The following is a 15,964-nucleotide window of genomic DNA, read 5'->3' as shown; positions in this document are numbered from 1 at the left end:
AACTCCCAGTCTCACAATTACAACAGGATTATTTTGTTTTTATTTATTTGTGCTTGGTTCTCCATTGAACCTTTACAAAAAAAAACATCAAATTCATCTTAAAGAATAAATAACAATACAATACTTCATCATATTACAAACTTATGAAAAAAACTAACAAGATGATTGTTTGCGACACCGTTATTATGTTCATCCTGTGTCTGTCTTTGTTTGCATTAAATCACCAGCTTTGCTACTCTTCAAAGTTAGCGGCTTTCATACAATTATTTCACAAAGCTTTAGGACTCGCACCACTGTTGATGTCAGAGCGATATCATACCCGGAAACCAGCCTATCCTAAAGATATTCTGCCAGGAGACCCTCCTCCCGTAACACGAATCTCCTGAAGAGCGCTAGCCTTGTGTTCCATGTTCCCTCACACTCCATCAATAGGTGTCTTAATGTTTGGTTTGATGGACTAACGCAGATTGTACATAGTTTTTTAGCTCTGTCGCCTTGATGCCTCCTTGCTAGCACTTCCCCACGGTGAACCAAATTTAGCCTGATCCTTAAAAAGTTGTTTTGTATTGATCTATGCAGATATTTCATTAGGTGTTGGGAAAGATGACCACGTTTTTTTTCTCCAACGAGAAAGGGATTATTAGGAGTGAACTGTCTTGCCTTCTCGATTGTTTCTATCCAATCAGTAATTTCCAACCCCTTTTGAACCTTAAGTGGGTTGGATCTGAGTGTCTCTTCATTCTGATCAGCCTTGACTAGCGCCTCCTTTCACTCTACTCTCGAGCGCAGCCAAGATGGTCTATCTGGAAAGTTCCATGTGATGTTTAATCTCCCCGTAAAGGGTGGTACTCTGTCCGGTAATAATTTCCTGGTATAGTGATATCAACTTCCAGTTTGCCATACATCCTAATGAGTTGAGACCAAGTTCAAATCTCAGGCTCTAAAACATGCATATGGGAAGACCTAAGGTCTTCTTCCAAAGCTGCCTCTCTAATGCACTCCAATTCATGGCCCACAACCATGGTTTGGCCTCCAGACCATAGAGGATCACGGGGACCGTTTTTGCCAAATAGAATCTTATCAATGCAAGATAGAAAACTTGCAGTATTTGGAATTTAGCTTGAGAATTTGGGAAGCAATCTGTGCTAATTTCACGGCTATCTCTGCTTCGACTTTGTGGAGGGCAGGGAAGGCATAGATGTTATATCCCAGATATTGTACTACCTCTACCCTTTGGATCTTTTGGCCATCTAAGAACCAGTTTGAGTAATGGATCTTCCTCTTTGGGTTTCTGAAGACTGCAATTCTCGATTTGAGGGGATTTATTGTTCATTTATTTGATTCTGCATATTCACCCAGTTTGGTTAGTAGCCGCTGGAGACCAATAGCTGTTCTATCCAACAGCACAATGTCGTCTGCATAGGCCAGCCAATGGATCTTCTTTCCATTTAGTTCTGGGTTGGCTAATGCAGATGGCTCTAAGGAAATGCCCATGTCTGCTAGAAAAAGGTTAAAGAAGAGGGGGGCCACTAGGCAACCTTGCCTGACCCCACCTCTCTACCTTGTTGAGCTCTGAGAGATGGCCCAGTTCGGCCAGCCAAACTCTTAATTTTGTATCTTTGTGCAGTTCCACTAGTATTGCCACTAGTGTTTCAGACATTCCCCAGGTCCTTAGTTTACTCCAGAGCAGGGCTCTGTCGACCTGATCAAATGCTTTTGAAAGGTCGACCCATGCTCCATATAGTGGTAATGTTCCTTTCCCCATCATCTGTTCACTGGCCAGATTTAGGATCAGTCTGTTTAAAGCTGTGGACAATCCCCAGCAAAAACCTGTCTGAAATCGGGACAGAATCTTTTGCCTGGCTACCCATGATGTTACTTCGTTTAACAAGAGCTTTAGATGATGATGCCTTAAGAATTATGTCTTCTATATCCCCCTCTGTAAAGGTTAATTGCCAGGGAATATTAAGAGTGGGACTAAACTTGGTGCCCATTGGGTCTTTAAAGATTTCTGATAGATACTCTACCCACCCTGATTCGGGAACTAAATTGCACAAGGTGCTATTTGTTCCGGCTTCGAGTTGACTCACCACTGACCAAAAACGTCTAGTATTCCCTTCTCTTAAGAGATTCAGCATCAACTCCCCATCTTTTTGAAGTCGTGCTGCTCTATGGTTTCCTAACCAGGATTTATAATCAGCTTTCTCTCTTTTTACTTCCGCTTTAAAAGCTTCTAGGTCCAACCCAGCTGATTTAATATTTAGCAGATTTTTCCTATGCTCTCTTTTCTTTTTCTGCGTGACTTCGTCAAAACAGTGTAGATGCTTTTGGGTATTTCTTATTATAGAATCACTAGGGGCTGATGTAGCCCAAATACAATTTGTGAATTTATTCAGATGACATTGAGTTTACCAGATAAATCTGGGAACCTTCTTTAGCTGAGTGTTTAATTTTAGGGCCTCTTTTCTATATTTCACCAGCCTAATTTTCCCTTTCTTTCCTGTTAGAGACTGCTGATTTACAATCAAGAATGAATTGAATGAATCAGGAAAGGATTGCTCCAATCTACAATGATCACTCCCACCGTCCTGTTTTATTTCCAGGGTTGAGGGACAAGAATGAAGTTGCTGTGACACAAAAATATAATCCAAGACTGATGAGGATTTTCCTCTATGCCACATCGTGGATGGTCCTAAGTCCCCCTCTGCACTTCCGTTTAACATTTCTAGGTACCAGGACCTCAGGAAGTTCATCCAAGTCCTCCCATATTTTGACATTTTAAAGGTGGACTTCTTTGCTATGTTCCTCCCTGACTGCACACACTCTGTGTTTAGGTCCTCTGCTAGAACAATATTCCCTCTCCCAGAGACCATTTTGATAGTTTCCAGCAATAAAGCCAGAGAATCCAGAAAAGGCTGTAGTTCAGAGCAGGCAGGATTCCAGTGGATGTTAATAATAACCCAAATAGGGTCTAACTGATCACAATTTAAATGGACTCTACAGGCCTGAATACCCTTAACATTTGTAAAGATTGTAGTGACATTTTTGAAGGTTTGATTTTTGAATGCCGTCAGGAGACCACATGAGAGTCGCCCTTTTGCTTTTTGTGTAGCTAGTGAACAGCTCATTGTAAATCCTTCAATGTCTATAGAGTTTATCAACCAGGTTTCCTGTAGTAATATTATGTCACTGAATGCGAACAGATAATCTTGCATACCTGTAGCTTTAAAGGTACTGGAACCCTGCGTGTTCCAACATACTAAATTCAGTCCCTTTCTTCTAAAGTTGCTGGGTACCTACGCCGAGCTTCTGAAGGACCTGGGAAAGAATTTCTGGCAGGAGTGAGAGTGGGTTTTCTTGTATTTTAAGACCATTAATGTCCCCTCTTTCCTCATTTTTTTTCGCCGCGTGGAGGTCATCCTTCGGCTGATGTTTATTCTTGGTGGCCTCTTTACTTGAGCGATAGCCTTGAGCCCCAACCCTTGATTCATTAATAGAGACCTGCAAACCCTCTAGCTCTCTTGATGCATTCAAGATAGCTGTCTTTACTTTCAACGAAGTAAGTGCAACTTCCACAAAGTAACGGTCTTGTGCTAGAAGAAATATTACTGCCTTAACGTCTGCTGTAGAGAAAAGATACAGGTTGTTTACTTTTTTAATGAGCCCTAAAATCACAGATCTACTCAGTCATTTATGATGTTTAGTGTTTGTTAAGAGTGTTAGCCAAACCCTTGGAATAGCAAAGTCCTGTGTGTCTTTCAATGTAGGCAATGAGACAGTTATTTGGGGAGGTGTATTGAATTTTTCTTGGGATGGATGTGTAGTAAGCTTTAAGCATTTAACTTGTCCATTCAGCATACCAATTCTCTTGGGCGGACTTCCTTGCCCCAATTCTGATATTAAGATGGACTGTGAATCTTCTTGCCCGACCAAAGATTTATTAGCAGTCTTTTTTCCTGCCAGGAGAAAAATTGGGGCCAGCTTTATCTTGGCCTCACTATGTGGAGTTTGGGTCTTATTAACTTTCACATTCTGCTTCGGCAGGGAGGACTTTATCTTCAGGAAAATTAGAGCCCATCTTATTTTGTCCGGCAACACCCTTCCGGAGCATTTTGAGGTTTATGAATTTATACTCTGCTCATTCCCTATACTTTTCAGGTGCAAAGATCCATTATGCTCTCATTCACCCTCTGGAATATTTACCATTCCAACCGCATGTCTGTTTGTAGGCCTATGCTCACAGTTACAGCTTCGATTGTGTTGTCTGATAAAACACAATTGGACTTGTAAGGTTGTTTAGATATCTTCCTTATTTTGTCTTGTTTACCCCCTTCGATGCACTCCTCAATGGGTTTTGGTTTACTGAATACAGACGATTTTCCGTTCCGTTTGCTCCCTTTATCGCCTTTAGTGGTGGAAGAAGAGTCCACTTTTAGTTGATTGTCTAGTCCTACACTGGTGATTGTAGTTTTTTTTGGCCTTTTGATTTTTTATGGCTTCTCCTTGACCTTGAGTGAGAGGTTTTTTGATTTTTTTTTCCAGCTTGTCGCTTTTTCATTTTCCTGCGGCCTCTGGAGCTCTGACAATTTGCTGGTTATCAAGATAGATCAGGGTCTATCTGCGTTTCTATTGTCTCCCCCGATTGCACTTCGGGGTTTAACGCATTGATTTCAATCTCTTCTTCTGCAATGTTTGTCAGTCTTCGAAATTCCTCCAGCGTAGATTCCGTTAGAGGTGTATCATCAAAATATTGATTGAGGATAGTGTCATGCTCTTCCACCTCTTCTTGCAGAGATGGTTTAGCTGTCAGAGATTGGATTACCTCACTTAGTAGTCTATTATTTTCTTGCACGTTTTTTTTCTTGTGGCTTATCGTATTTTGTATTGAGGAGATATCTAGACTCTGTAAACTCTAGCCTCACTTCTCTTAGCGATGGAATTACATTTGTGTTAATGGTGGACCCCAAGCCCACCAGTGTAGAATCACTCACTGCCATCTCATTTGTTAGCTCCAAAAGTATTCCAGCTTGCGATTGTACTTCTGATTTAAGAAGTTCGAAAACTGAAACCAACGAATTCAGCACAAAGTTCAAAGCCTTCAGGGTGCCATTGTTTGCTTCATCTGACTCTGAGGTAGAGCCTGGTTGTAGAAGGGGTTCACTCTCCTTAGAGCCTTTTGTCATCTTTTTCTTAGATGACGTGTCTATTTGGGGGAAAGGACAAGTTCTCTACATCGATATTTGAGGTGTCAGGGTCTTTCCCCCTCCTCCCAGACAAAGGATAAACTTCTGTACTTGAGAGTGGGGTTTTCAAGGGTTGTGGACCAACCCATAAGGATACTGACTCTTCCTCCAGATCATTTAGGCTTTTATTCCTCTTTCTGCAGAAATGATCTTGAATTTCTTTCTGTATCTTCATAGTTGTCACTGTATATTCCAGCTCGCGTTTCCATTGTTGTGCAAGGGCAGCTTGTGTGATCTGTACTATTTCGCCTTCTTTTGTTTTAGCAGGCTGTGCTTCTGCGTGCACTTGTGCTTGCGTTATTGCTGGGCTATTGCAGAGTGACGATGTTGTAACAGTTAAGAGTGGTAGGAGAGACAGCTGCCATTGGATCCGATAGATAGGAGCCGTCCCCTCCTAAAACCTTTGCTTTATCCAGGTTCAGTGTGCTATTCATAGCTACTGTATTAAGGAACACTTATAGTAGAAGCAAACTGCCACAAGACTTTCTCCGGGTTCTTCTAAAACTCAAGGCAGTCTATTAAGATGGTGTCGTTTAGTTTACACGATGTGGGTTTCACACAAATTTGCTAGTGGGAATGGGCGCAGCACATGCAATATATTATATTTAGCTGGAAGCAAACAGTAGGAAGCTGATGTGAGGTGAGTTATCGGGGAGCTTACCTTGATCCCAAAATTCAGACTCGAGTTTGGAGCCTCCAATACTAGTTCTTTGTCCTGCCATGCTTCGCTTGCAGGCACTGAATCGTCCTCTCGTCCCCTTCAAAGGGGCTGCCCCTACCCCCAAACAGGAGCGTCTCGCCCTTTCGTCTCAGGGTTTACGCTGCAAGGGCGTTGGGGGTGTGTTATTAGCACAGCTGATGCCGCGCTGAAGCTCCCGGCAGCACACTCTTGTAAAATTAAAGGGGCAGATCACGCTCGTTCCCCGTACTGCAATGAGCTGCCAATGTCTCCCGTATCCAATGCAGCAGCAGCGGGTGGGATGTAGATTCCCAACTGCCAAAATGAAAGCACGTAGAAATGACCAACTTGACCCAAAGTCGCCAGCCAAACAGGAGCGTCTCGCCCTTTCGTCTCAGGGCTTACAACAGGATTACAAGGGGGGTGGGGGAGGAGGTCAGTAAGCCTGGAAGGAGCACAAACATGATTTCCAATGTAAAATATGGGCCTGAAGCAAATACAGAACTTCCCGACAAAGACCATAGTGCGTCTATACAAGTGTTTAAAGACATAACAGAAGCTAGGGCGAGTGCTCCAAGATCCGTGTACGAGAGTGAGTTGAACACGGTGCAGTGGAGACAACCCTGTTACCCCGATGACCCTAGCATTATACTATATTACCTGTTTGGCTACGGTGGCCCGGAGTCATTAAATAGGTGGAAAGTCCTTGCCCTTTTGAATGAAATCGCCTCATTAAGAACATTGTCTTCAGCAGACATTAAATTGGTGGATTTCATCCATCCTGAGAGATTTGATCATGTGCGACCAGTGTTTCACTCCAGCTCAGTATTCGATGCATTGCTCCTGGAGGTTGGCTTATTTAATAAAATGGGCTAAGACGTTTTATCCTTCAGCGCAGGTTTCCCAACCCCCCAAGCAAGCAGCTCAGTTACGGTTAGAGACCAGGGACTCTGGAAGGGCAACAGAAACTCAAGTCATGGTAGAGATTAAAGTTCCGGTGAAGATTAATCTAGCTGGAGGTGGCTGGCCTTAACACTACGTGATTCTATTCAGCAGCTCAAAGATTTAAAGTCTAACCTTTAACAATAGTAAGTGTATTATGATTTTATCCTGTAATTCCCGAGGCCATGCTCACCTAAACAATTCAGCAGACTTGTGCGGGAAGTTAACCACATTTTCAATTATTTGCATCCAGGAAACATGGATGACTTGCCCATTCATCCTGGATGACTTTGACGTTTACTCTGAATTGGCTATACAGGGCAAGATTGGTCGTCCCGCAGGAGGGCTCCTGATGGCGTAAAAAATGGCAAGGAGATGAAGACTTTCAAATGAATTTTTGTAATGCATGGTGTTTTGGCAATAGTGTTGGAAATAAAACCTACCCCTGCCAATCTTATCATACTCATTATAAATGTTTATTGGTCCCCGAATCAAAACCTACAGGAAACAATAGATCTAATGAATAAGGTAATCATGGAAGAGAGGATAACACAGTGGGCTGCAAGTAGCCATTATGGGTGACTTAAACGTGGCAATCCCAAGAGCAAAAGGTTCTATATCCCCTGAGGTAAGGGTTAATAGTCTCCTAACTGTAATAACTGATAGTGCCAAGCGCACTATTACAGGTGGCTCGAAGGGGTGGGGACGTAAGAAAACACAAGGCCACCTCTGGAACACACTCTTTGTAAATTGGGGGACTATATTCAGCAAATGAAATGGATGCTGAAAATATAGACCAAATGACCCAGTCAGGTCCTCCACTATAGATTACAATGTTTTGTCCAAGTATCTACTTGAAGTGACTTGTTCCTTCAACATTACAGAGCCAAAATTGAGCGACCATCATGTGCTGGATGTAACTTGGACACTTGGAAACAAACAAAACCTCTGAACAGAGTATTTAGCTAATCTCATAGTGAATCATTCTAAATCAAGAGTAAAGTGGCATAATGGCAACGTGCTAAAAGTAAATACTATTTTCTTAAAGGAAAGGGAAGGTACCACCATCACGGAAAAGCGGTCTCTTTTCTCACATGAAAGCTTTGCCCAGTCTATTGAGAAATTGGTTGCCCAAATAATTATTAAAACACCTAGAACTAAAATGACAACAGCTAGACACAAGCATACCTATGATAATTTGGTAAAACTAAATAAAAACCTCTGCAAAAGAGAGGTCTGTCGCTTCAGAAATTCTTGTCTCACGAGCAAGGGATTAAAAGCGGGCGTAAGGAGAGCAAGGCAAAAATTGAAAAATGTGCTGAAAAAACACTGTTCCTTCTCTTCTCCAAACAGACTGTGAAGCAATGTTAGAAGCATTAAAAGATGGCTCAAGTAGACATTTCTGGCTTCTTATAAAAAGGATGGAGTCATCCAAGTCAAGTACCCAAAGAAACACTATAACAGAGGAAGTTTGGGCGGCTCACTTTAGAAGCCTGTATACCTGTACAGATAGTGCAGAAAGTTGGCACATTATTAAACAACTACATTGGAACTTTGAGTTCTCAGTAGAGTATATAGAGCATCAAATACAGAAGGCCAGCCCATCAAGAGCAGCAGGCCCAAACAATCTTTGAAACGCAGTACTTAAGGGGAAAACCAAATTATGAGCGAAGGCCTTATCGATATTGTTTGAAGACTTCATATGCGGTTTATAGTCATAGTTTCGAAATGCAATACTTACGAAACAAAAGGATCGAAAAAAAAAATTTGAATGCACGTTTATTTTTATTTTTTATTTTTGGGGGGTACCCCCCTCAAACTCCTGTTTTTGGGGGAAAAAACACTCATTTTTCCTATACGAAACCCAAAAAAAAACATTGAAAAAAAAGCATTAGAATTTCTTTTTTTCAATCCTTTTGTTTCGAAAGTATTGCTTTTCGAAACTATGTATTGGAAACTTTGACCGGACACCATCATACGCACAAAAAGTATACCATCCTTGTGGCATTTTTCATATGTCATCCCGATATATAAGCAAGGGGATAGGAAAATATCCCACAATTACCGCCCGATTGCCATACTGGATGCAGATTCTAAAATCTTTGCTGGGCTTATTCTGGATCGTCTGGATGAATGGTCTAACTGCAATTCGATTCAATATTCTCAGTAACTTGGCTTTACAAAGTCTGTTGGGACAGAAGTGGGAGGTCTACCCCTCACAGTATTACAGCAAAATGCCTGGAAGGTTGGCGAAACCCCAATCTACATTGCAACAATGGGCTTGTCTATGCGCTTCGACTTAGTCGACAGGGCAAGGCTTTGGTCTAAATTGGACAAACTGGGGATGCCGGGAGATATTTTATCTGTTCTCATTTACTTACACAAGGATTCCCATATACAGGTCGATTTAAACACATAAGACCTGTTATCCCATTCCAGTAAAATGGTATTACCCACATTTTTCGTTTACAATTGTTCGAATGAACAATTGACCGAATTTAAAGGGTCACAATTGACCTTTTCACAATTGACCGAATATATATATATATATATATATATATATATATATATATATATATATATATTAAAGAAAACAGAGGAGAGGGGACGGACCGCACTCTCCGTGGACCCAGTGAAATCCTTCAATCCCAAAAGGGAAGAGAACCAAAATATAGAGCTCACAAGGTAGAATAGGAAGTTATTTTAATAATGAAAAAACTGCACATAATGTGCAGAGTAAAGGGCTGGGGAAACAGCAAAACAAACAGGGGCAGGACGCCTAGGGCACGGCCCGCCTACAACGCGTTTCACGCTCAACTGAGCGCTTGATCACGTAGCACAACAAAGGACAAAGACACAATTAAAAAGGCATGTAGTCCATCATCTATGTCAGTTGGAATAGAGGTGCTTCCAGGGACTGATTCAATGGTGGCCATGTTGGAAGGGAGAGTCAGAACTTAGCCAACAATGTGACAATTAAACCCACTTTAAATGTAAAGAGCAAAAGTACCCCCAATAGGCAAAAGAGAAATTCCAAACGAACAGCCATATGAGCCAAATCCCTTGCACACCAATTTCCAACATGTGTTACTGGTTTAAAAACAAGACATTACAATACATATTTAATGATTAGGTGAGTGCATAGTGCGCTTGCATAAATAAGATTGCAACTTATGAAAATCAATCGGTCAATTGTAAAACAGGCTAAAAGGCAACATAATACCATATACAATATGACTTTGTGCAAACATGCAAAATAGCAGCATAAGTATGTACAATATGGCTTTGTGCAAACAGGCAAGATAGCAGCATAAATGTGTGCAGGATAGCAAACATTGCATCACATTCCTATCATTGATGGTTCCAATGGCTGGGTGCCTGTCAATTGATCATAGAGGAACCATCGATCTTGTATAATAATGGAAATACGAAAGTATGTACAGTGTGATCAGAAATACAATCCTGGTAATAAAATACAGGGCAACCATGATTTTTGCAGATAAATCAAAGAACATTTCATACTCTGGTCAATATTGATATATGGGTTTTGGGGGGTTGGCGTTGGGTGGGGGGTTTCCCCCCACATATATGGTACAATTGACCTTTACTATTCGGTCAATTGTGAAAAGGTCAATTGTCATTCGAGCAGTTGTAAAACGATCAATTCGTATACAACCATTAAAATAGCCAATGGCCTATGACAAGGCTGTATTTTTGCTCCTTTGCTTTTTCACTACTATGTATCCGATGCTGGGAACTGCTTGGATAATGCCTCCTTCCTACCTCCTATAATGGAAGGGATCAAATAGCATGGAGTGCATATGCAGATGACTTTCTGCTTATTGATCAAACACCCAAAGGTCTGTAGCGTTTGATTATGGCCTTCTGTGGCTATATCGACCTAAATTGTCTCTGTATTAACTAAATAAAATGGTTACATTGCGGCTAAGTAACTGCAAAACACGGATTGGCTATTCATGGTTTATAAACCACAAAAAACCTGACATCAAAAGCTCCATGAAGTATTTAGGTTTTGCCATTTTTGATAAACATAACAAACATCAATATCGTGAACACCTGCAACAGAAGGTCTGTCATCAAATTGCGCAGATGAGGAAAGAAGATAAAACATTTAGAAGATATTCAATCTACCCTTTACTTCGTTTTTACAACTCCAAGGTCATCCCTAAAATAATCTATGGACTGGAATTATTTCCTGACTGGATGATCTCTGAATTGTTTAAGATGGAGGCACTGATATGGAGATCTATTATGTATTGCTTGCCAAAATCAGTCCCAAGTGTCGCTATAAGATATGAATTAGGTCTTCAATCTTTGGGTAGTCTGGTTGAATGGTGCCGTTTATCATGGTCAGAAGACTGGTAATAGATACTGGGGCAAACCTGTACAGATTGTTGAGAAATGGCCTTAGACAAGGGAATTCAGAAATAGCACTATCGTTAAATCTACAGGCGTTTTGTTTGATAACTTGGGCCTCTGTAGGGATACCCTTGTAAATAACCAGGATTTGGGAAGAAACCATGGAAAGAGTGGGGTCCACAAAGTTGTTTCCCCACTTGGTATCAGACTATAAAACGTTGGCCCATCTGGAGTCAGACCTTTATAGATACCGGGATAAGAACTGGCATAACGGATTTATAAAGTTTATGTTCAATGTCTTTCTGACTGGCGAGATATTGGAAATTAGAGGTCCTAAAGTAGCAAGAGAGACGGTTATTCGAGCGATACCTTCTAGAATCTGTAAACACTCCAGTGAAAAGGAAACCCTAAGACATCTGTATTAAACTGTACTGCATTAACTTCAAATCGCATACAGGACTTCAAATAATTTGTCAATAATTTAGAAATGGTTTACCTTGATCGTTTGTGGTGGAACATGCTGCATGGTTCATCAGTGGCATTAAAAATTGCTGTGGTTTGGTTTCTTTCGATCACTTGTGGGCTGCTATAGTTTGACCAAGTGAAACCTATGACTTGACTTGAATAAGGTGGAATACTTTCTGTGAATGCTAATTGTGATACTAAAGCTTAAACACAGAAGATTAACGTATAGTGGGACAATTGATCTAACTATACATTTTGACAATATGTTGAACAGAGCAGTGTTCATACTTCGCTGTGGAAACCTGCTGCATAATCTGAAGTTAAATAATTGCATAAATGTTTAAATGTATAAATGTATGCTCAGTCTATGAATTTTAACATGAAGGTTTTAACTTGAAGATTTTCTTTTACTTGTATTTCTTATCTGATATTCTTTTTCCTTTTAAATATATTGGGCCTCATTACAAGTTTGACGGTCCGGTAACTACGGTACCGGTAAGCTTGCTGGTACCGTAGTTACCGGACCGGCAAACTACGAGTCGGACCTGCGGGCGTACCAGCACCCGCGAGTAGAGTATGTCAGATGCACCGGCACCATTCATGAATGGTGCCGGTGCATCGGCCTCCCCATTCCCATTGAGTAGTTTGGGACAGTGGGAATAGGGAGTGAAAAATTCCAGCACCTGGCAATGGGGAAATACAGATTCCGCCAGGGCTGTAATAGCCCTGCATTTCCCCATTGCCAGGTGCCAGAAAAATTTGCAAGTTTGGCAGCAGTCTGCCGGTTTCACCGGCAAGGCTACCGCCAAACTTGTAATGGGGCCCATTGTCTAAATTTTGTAAAGGTTTGTAAAAACCAAAAACAAATAAAGGAAAGCAAAATAAATAAGGCTTGCTGTTATCGTGCCAGTCTGGAACATTCGGCTCACTAGCAGCACGTAAGGTAATACCCGGGTGACAGGAGGTGGACTTGACTGTACCTCTCCGACCAATTAGCCCAACGTCTCTCATCACCCATGCCTCCAATTGGAGATGGTCTTTGAACTTGGCCTTGCAAAGTATCCTTGTCTCTGGGAATATAAGGGAGTGCAAGCACACACTATGATAGTTCTGGAACTGCATGCCCAACTCTGTTTTCATTCTTGGCTCACATGACAGGAGACCATACTTCAGCCCATTTTACAGCATTTAATTGTCTTAAATGAATAAACATTGGCACTCGTGGTGTTCTTTCTTTGCACCTTAACAAGGAATGATTCAACATCTCATGTTCGGTGCCTTCAAGAATAGATAACTAGTCTTGCCTGCTTCAGCCTTGACACCAGGCCAGACAGCCCTTCTCCACTCTTCCACGATCTCAGCAAATTCTTTGCTGCGACACAACTTTCGGTCCTTCTTCTCCATGGGGTTGAACTTACTAAATATGTGACACAGATGTCCAGCTTCTAAATAATTGCGGCTCCGCCTGCAGTCTATTCACTACGTATAGCCAGCTTCTATGATCACTTAGTCTACTTGCGTTACTACATCTGTACAGTTATTGAATGACTTGCATTTTCTGCAGAGCTCTTTACACGTGCAGTCGTCTTTTCGCATATGAACGTTCACTTGATTCTTTATTTCGTCTTCAGTTTCTATGAGGTCCATGCATTTTCTTAAGCTTATCTTCTCAGTGCGTCACGCTCGCTTCTTGTGATGTCACCAGCTCCTCTTTCTCTCATTTTCATATTCCTTCGGGGAACTCCTCCATTAGATTGTCTTCCCTTCAGGAGTACATCTGATAGGAGTTTCTCAGGGGGTATCTTTTCTCGAAGATCCGCCGCAGAATAGTCACAACTACTGGTGTCAAGCATGGCACCATTTCAGGCTTGCAGCGAACAGGTAGTAGGGTGTGGGACCTACTGCAGAGGCATTTGGCTGCTCCTCGCCACTCCCCCCTCTGATCCAGCCATTGACCACATCTTGATCAGTCTCCACATTTTGGTATCTTCTCTTGAAGAAGTGCTTCTTTGGAGTCCAGATCTTCATCACTCCCTTCAGGACCCGGCTGATTTGACATGTTCATCCACACTCCAGGTCATGTAACTGCACTGTCCATTCGGATTACAATAGACCCATCATTCTACTTACTTCCTGTGAGTCTTTGGATACAGTAACTTCGTTCCTTCAGGTGCTGCGATGCTGGCCCCTATGTATTTTCTGACATCATCATCATCAGTCCATTCCTTTGGACCAAACCCTGATTCGACATCGATCATGATCTTCATTCCTACTGCTTTCTTTGCTGTCTTCTTGCACTGTGCAATTATTATCCTTATCACACAGAATCCAAACATCACCATCACTAATACTGCTCCAATGAACTTGAAGATGTTCGCCATCCACTGTGGAATCCATGAGAAGATAGACGCGAACCAACTGTGATCTGTAATATCCTCTGTCTCGTCTTCCATCTTGTTGTTCAGGTTCGGTTAATCAGCAACGTTATGGCCTACGTCAAGGTCCCATTCTCGTCATCGTGAGAAGGTGTGAACGTCCAACATGATGGCCCGATTTGGGAGCAAACTCCTCCTTCCATCACAGTGATAATTTCAAGGACTTATTTATTCTGTAGAGTCATCAGTCGTATGGCCCTTAACACCTCCATGATAGCATTGAATCCCTTTATGGTGGTGTTGATTGTCTGCAGAAGCTCCCATCTGGTAATCTGCAACCATTTAGCATTGACCATCGTCTTGATTCCAGGCACGAAGATAGTCGTGAAAATTGAAGAAGTCTTGCTGAACAGCCTATGCTCATACAGAATAGCCTCATATGCGTCTATTGACTTAGCTGAGAAGTAGTTCTCCCTTTTGGTTCGATTGAGAAGTTTAAGTGATCTTCTCAAATGGGCATCTACCTTCGGAAATTCTCCAATGTTCAGGTCACTCTGAGGAATCACTAATGCTGGAACATGGTTGAGCACCAAGGAACACGTTCCTCCCCAATCCTTGGGCAGCTTCATGTAGGGCCTAGGCCCACAAGCCCAATATCGATCCATCAGAAAAGCTGTTCCTGCTCCCATTCTAGTAACGTCAACTGTAGTTTTGCAGCCTATGTTATCTCCCACATGCTTTTTTCCATGTCTTCGGAAGCATAATGTCGCATTGGCCAATGGAATCACAACCATAGGACCTGATTCATCTTCTACCCATGTCAGCAGCATAGCATGTTTGGCCCACAACTTTAAACATCCATTGTTCACTCTTTGCACCTCTTGCATGTATTTTGGCTTCAGCAGATGAGCTGCACAGGACATCAGTCCCTCTTCCCATCCCTTCTTGGATCTCACTCATCCATAGACTAAGGGGGTCATTACGAGATGGGCGGTAGCCATGGTGCTCTTAGCACCATGGCTACCTCCCATACTGTGTCCGAGTCCGGTCTTGTTCAATGGGGATTTACCGGTGCATTCCGACCCTGGAGGGACCGGTAAGTCCCCACTGAACAAACCATTCCCTTTTCCCATTCAGCCCTTGTAGGGCTGAATGGGAATGGGGGGGCGCTAATAACGGGCTCGCGACAAGCAAGCCCATTATTAGCGCCCTAGTCCCTTAGCGGGACCCGTAAGGGACGTGTGGTCAGACCACACGTTCATTACGGTTCCTGCTAAGGGACCTCGGAATTGGGCGGTAAGGGATTACTGGCACCGGTCTCCTTACCAGTGCCCGGTATCCCTTACCGCCCAACTTGGAATGAAGCCCTAAGACTTGAGTTTGTTCCCAACATACAGGCGATACAGCTATTTCTACTTTATCTGGGCAGTCCATTCTCTTCATTGCTTTAATGACTACCTCTTCCTACCTTGTCGCCGGATACGTAAGCATCTTGCTCTTCCATGCAGGCTCCTTTTCCATCTGTGTAGTCTTTATATAATCATCCTGGAGTGGGAATGACCATTTCGATCTCCATCGTAAAGTAGCCCAACCTCCTTGGAATTGTCCTCTGGTCATACATGCTGCAAGATGAACGAGACACCTGGCATCGTGTTCTGAAACTTCTCTAGAAATGAAAGTTTGGACTGTATTTAAGGCATAGGGTATGAGAGCACAGACGTATCAACTCTCCTTGGATGTTCTCTCCCCCACCTTTCTCATGTGTTGGTACCACATGTAATTACCCAAGTGTGCTGTATTGTCTAGATATGTGTTTAATCCCTCACTATCTTCCTCTGCATTTCTCATATATCTTCCATAAGGAAGGTTTATGCACTGAC

This window comes from Ambystoma mexicanum, chromosome 3p (assembly GCF_040938575.1).
Source record: "Ambystoma mexicanum isolate Mex_15411 chromosome 3p, UKY_AmexF1_1, whole genome shotgun sequence".
Taxonomy (NCBI): Eukaryota; Metazoa; Chordata; class Amphibia; order Caudata; family Ambystomatidae; genus Ambystoma; species Ambystoma mexicanum.
The sequence above is the reverse complement of the archived record's forward strand: the minus strand, read 5'-3'. Positions refer to the sequence as shown.